The 5,728-nt window shown below is 33.0% G+C and overlaps 1 pseudogene; it reads right to left on the bottom strand.

The window, feature by feature from the left end:
• Positions 1 to 3,721: 3,721 nt before the first annotated feature.
• Positions 3,722 to 5,316, bottom strand: LOC114078379 (annotated as a pseudogene).
• Positions 5,317 to 5,728: the final 412 nt, after the last annotated feature.

Below are 5,728 nucleotides of genomic sequence, written 5' to 3'. Positions count from 1 at the left end.
CATAAAAAAATCAATTCACATGATCAACTTCGTATTGGAAGTAAACCCACTTGAATTTCATATATTTGAAATCAATTTGGAGGAGCCTTGGGGGAAAGAGATCCCAAAGGTGAAAGGAATCTCATATATTACTAATTGATGAAGTTTGATGGAGAAAATTTATCCTTTTCAGCCCTAGAGCCCACCTTTTGCTTGGTCCTCAATGGGGTTTCTTTTGAGAGAGAAAAAGAAGAGAGAAGGAAGAGCAATTTGGTTTTGGGAAATTATGAGGGTTAGGTTAGTTTAATTAGGTTAGGGTCTTTATATAGGTCATTAACTAACTTAATTAGACATTCCTTAACCCCTCAATAATTAACTAACCACCTAGTTAATTAATTTATCAAGTCTTAAAACGTTCAGCAAAAACAGTCTTGACAGACGAGACCACGACCAATGGCCCGTTTGTCAAATGACGGGCACTGTTCCCGTCCGTCCTGTATAGTCGTCGTTTTGGTCAGGGAGTGTCCAAAATGACTTCCCACGAAATTGGCTAGGTGAACATTGACGGTGTCCATCGACGCCCCGTTGGTTGGACCACGAGCCGTCGCTTGCAATCCATCGTTGGATACTGCCTTTTGGAAGCTTGTCAAATTGCAAGGGTCCTCCTCAAGGGTCCTTGATTGGTCCTTGGGGAGTTGTACCCGGACGTTTCGACTATAAACCAACTCTGATACGTGTTCGACACCTTACAACCTAATTTCATCATTTTTCGACTCTTAAAGCTTAGTCAAATAGGCTAAGGCACACTAGCACCTCATCGAACTAGTTTCCAGACGTCAGGAACGTTCCTTGACGTTTTGGTTCTAAAAATTCCTAAATGATTTAAATACATTATAATTAACTTAAAAACAGGGTTACAACTCTTAGACTCTCATGTTAAGTTCTAGATTAGGCTTTAGACTTTCGGAATATTACACCTACACACAAATTGCAAAGAATTTCTCCTCTATCGTGGCCTCAGAGTTTAGATTGACACTGAAGATGACCAAGTTCCAATGGTTGGAACACTTAAATGAAGAATTCTCTGGATCTAAAAAGGAGAACATGAAGGAATCAATTGTGTGAGCTTTGATGTGAGTATAGAAACACAAGCAAAACTATCTCAGCCTAAACTATCTCAGCCTCGATTTAGAATCAGCAGCAGTATGCTTGCACTTAAGGAAAGACTAAGATGTTCTATAGAATGACTTGTCGCTTGCAAAGGCTTCAGCTGCTTATATTATCATACATGCTACATGTCCTATAGCTCATTTATTCATATGTCATAAGCCTTTATGGATTATTTTCTAACATATTACATAAGTCATAGACCAATTGCCTCTGGGTGTTATACACTTCATAGAATCCTCACTTATTATCATATGTTTCATAGTGCCTTGGCCTATATGTTATGTTTCAGCGATTACTCCTACGAATCATTTGTCTATATTTTATGTGCATAGTACATTAGTGTCGCATATGCTATAGGCATCTTAAATTACTCTCTCTTGGGTTATATGTGTCACAAATTACTTGTCGGCATGCTTTCATAGATCATTTACACATGTGTCATATGCTCACTTCTCCTATTTCATATGTATACTTATTCACGTGTACCACATATCGATGTGTTATAGTTCGCTACTTCATGTTTCATGGCACTTTCTTTTATGACTGTGTGTAGTATGATTGTTTATATGTTACATGTTCTCATAGCTTTAGTAATCACGTGTTATGTGTTACTCTAGTCCTTTTTATCAAATGTGTCTCATGTTTTATAATTCATCAACTCACATAGTATATGTTTATGTTCTCATCGTCCACATTTCATATGTCTATTAGGTTCACTTGTAGCGCCTTTTCGTGCTGATTTTCTTAAGTGTCATAGACTGTGACTTATTTGTTCATAATATCTCTATGCCCCTTTGTTTTTTTTATTTATGTAAGTATTAAACATGTTGGGGGTAAAGTTTCACTATATAATGGTAAGGTGGGAATCAAACATAAAGAGTTGGGCATATGAATTTTAGCACAACATTTACCCAAGGTTAGATGGCTAAGCAGAGTTCCCTACTCAGATATAAAACATAGAAAAATTAGAGTTTACATGGCTAAGCAGAGTTCCCTACTCAAATTAGATCACTAGTAATTTCACATAACATTGCATCAATGATTTTCTTTTATTTTTAAACCCAAAATCTTCACACTACAATATTACTCCTTTACGGAGTAATTAATGCATGCTCACAGAAGACTTAAACTTAGAAGGTATTTGCTTACCTGACGTCCTTCATATCTCTTGTTCGACGCCGCAAGGTTAGTTTCTTCCTCTTCTTTGATTTTATTTTTTTAATTAATTAGATATTAAAAGTGACAAATTAAACTAACTTATTTTAATATATATGGGTTAAATAGCATTGGATTTTAAATATATTTAGATTTGATCCATTATTATCAACTAAATTAAATAATTTATAAATATCCATTAACTAACTAACCGTAGTTAAATAAATAGTTTAATTTTTTATCAAACCAACTTTACCAACTGACCAAAAATAAGTTGGGACAACTCTTGAGAGGGGTAAGAATACAAATTTTATAAAAATTTAAAAAGATATTATCTCTAGGAAAAAGCGTATATTTATGACCACTGAACTCATTGCAAACGGAAAAATAAATATGACTTTTCTCTCCCAAATACCATATCCTCTGTTCCAAAAATTGGAGTGATTCACATTATTTACACAGGACAATAATTATTAATCTTGATACAAAGAAATGTTATATATGTGTATAACTTCTTTTCTTTTTCTCTTTTACGTTTTCTTTTTTCATATATATTTTATTTTGAAAAAATTATCCGAGGAAAATAATGTTTGATTGAAGCATTTGAATATATCGAAGAAACAAGTACGCCCTTCAATAGTTAAACCACATAAATAAAAAATATTAGTAGAGCGAAAAAATTTCAACCCACCTAGCAATATTTGGATTAAATGTCTTCTCTAATTTCTTAAGAAAATAATATTTTCTCCCCTAAACATTCATTCATCATCATTTTATTTTTATTTACCATCAGATTATAAATTTTGGAAACTATACAACTCGATTAAGGATGTTAAAATCAAAAGATAAATGACGGAAAGTAATATATTTAGTGTTTATTATAATGTTCTCATACTTTAACTAACCACACAAACAGTAAGTACACTATATCAAAAATGATTTTTTGCGACAATTAATTAACGATAATAACTCAATTATCACTATATATGTATTTTTAGCGGCAATGATCACACTTTGTAGATATCCCTAAAGACTTAAGAGATATTGAATATGATAACTCTTAACTAATGTAATGCTTAGAAATTTATTTTGAAATTGAAGTGCAGACAGATCTACTTATAATTAAACTCTTACTAGCAAGATTTGATCTAAGGAGATGACAATAATTGGATTGACCAAGCAGGCACTATTGCTTGAAAAATTCGATACATAAAGTATTTTCTTAGATAAATATGAAGAATAACTTTAATCAACCTTCTATGTAAAAAAACTAGACAAAGCATATTCAGTAAGAAAAAAAATTACAACCTTTTTGACAAAGCAAGAAATTAGAGTTGGAAGTATAAATATACTCCAATAAGATGGATCTTAACAGACTTATATAATGGTATAAATAGTAGACATTGATCATATATCCTTATAAGTTGTTGTGGTGGTGGTAATTTGGATCTTGTACATTAATGTTGAATGATGTATCATCAAGTAAAGTCATTATCTCATCATCATTCAAATTCAGCAAATCAGAAAATGAAGGACTCCGTGGAATCCCTAATGATCCATCAACATCGTTACCTACTGATGTTGATGCACTCATTGGGGGGATATTCATCAAAATGTCTAATTGTGGTGCCGTTGGACCAAACACTAAATTATACATTGGAGGAGTAATCATTGGTGATGGCGTTGGATAAGCTATTGTTGTTGGAAGGATTGGATACACCATTTCAGGATACCTTTGTGAAGATAACAAAGAAGGTACCTGCGAAAGATCCACATGTAGAACCATTTGAGGAGAATTCCTCAAAGGGAACATGAATTGTGGAATTTGAGAAGGGGCATTTGAAGGAATTATCAATGGAGTCGTAAGAGGAATCATCGATAGTGGACTTAGATTAAGAAGAGCCCTTGGCCTCTCAAAGTTGGTCCCACTGGGTATAGTAGATGAAACCAAAAGAAGAATCCCGGATGGTACTAGAACATAAACAGGGACCAGAAGAGGAGCCCATTGCATGTCGAAGTTGGTCCGACCAGAACCCATTAGTGCATCAATAGGTTGAGGAGCATTTGATGTAGAATTTTCTTCGTGAGTTTTTGCTTTGATCCAATCATTTATCAGTTTGAGGTGTTTATTAATCACATAACAGATATCATTAAGATCTTCTGGGAGCCTATTATTGGGCATCTCTTCACCATTCAACCATCCATACATCTGGTTTGTGTACTCCATTTTATTGTTTCTTCCTTACCTTCTCAAGTTCCATCATCGTGGTTCTAGTATGAATCTGAGGTTTTAATTGATTCATAGGGTCTTAACAAGAGAATTCCTATCAATAATAAAGAAAACAAATAATAAAAGCCATATTCCACAAATTCTATAATCAAGTTTCTCGATCCTTTACTCGGTTATCATTTCATGAGTTTTCATGTTTTTTGATCTCTTCTCTGGAAGATTGATAAGTTTTGTAAGGAGGCCGGTAGCAATTTCATGATTGGAAACACCTCAGGTTCATCATGGTAAGAGCTATTGACTAAGGTAGCCAATTCAACATTGCAAAGGGTGTTGAGTTCACGAGCCTTGGTTAAAATCCATTTATTCGTTTTGTATATGAGATTCTTAGTGCGATTTTACATGTAAGCCAACTTCACTTTCTTTCTAACCATCGCTAAAAATGAGGACTTCCTTACCTTCTCAAGTTCCTTGTCATTTTTCTCGATCCTTTTCTCCGGTTATCATTTCATGTGTTTTCATGTTTTCTGATCTCTTATCCTTTGGAAGATCGACAAACTTTGTAAAGAGGCTGGTAGCAGTTTCATGAGTGGAAACACCTCAGGTTCATCATGGTAAGAGTTATTGACTAAGGTAGCCAATTCAACATCGCAAAGGGTGTTGAGTTCACTAGCCTTGGTTAAAAATCCCTTTAGTTGTTTTCTAAATGAGATTCTCCTCTCAGTGCAATTTTTCATGAAAGCCAACTTAACTTTCTTTCTAACCATGGCTAAAAATGAGGAAGAACAGAAGAAATTTATTTATTAAGCTATGAGGGATGAAATTGATTTATTATTGTTACTGTTGTTGTGTGTTACTTTGCTAAGAATTGTCTTCTATTTATAGGTACAAATAATTTTTTAAATAATTTGAATTAGAATATTTAGTTGTCATGTGTACTATTTTTGTATAAAATATATGAGTGTATATTTGATATAAAATTAGATTTCATCATCTTGATATTAATATAGTTAAAATTCTAGTCTGATATTGAACAAATCATTTTGAGTCAAAATTTTCTTATTCGGAAAATTATTTAATTGATTAGATTTAAGCGAGTATAATGTATGAAAAAAACTGACTATAGAGTATTAACAAATTTTTTTTTTCAAGAAATTTATAAAAATTAAATATTTTAATTTATGAATGTAAAGGATA

Source organism: Solanum pennellii, chromosome 1 (genome assembly GCF_001406875.1).
Source record: "Solanum pennellii chromosome 1, SPENNV200".
Taxonomy (NCBI): domain Eukaryota; kingdom Viridiplantae; phylum Streptophyta; class Magnoliopsida; order Solanales; family Solanaceae; genus Solanum; species Solanum pennellii.
Note: the sequence above shows the minus strand (reverse complement) of the source record. Positions and strands in the feature narration are given on the sequence as shown.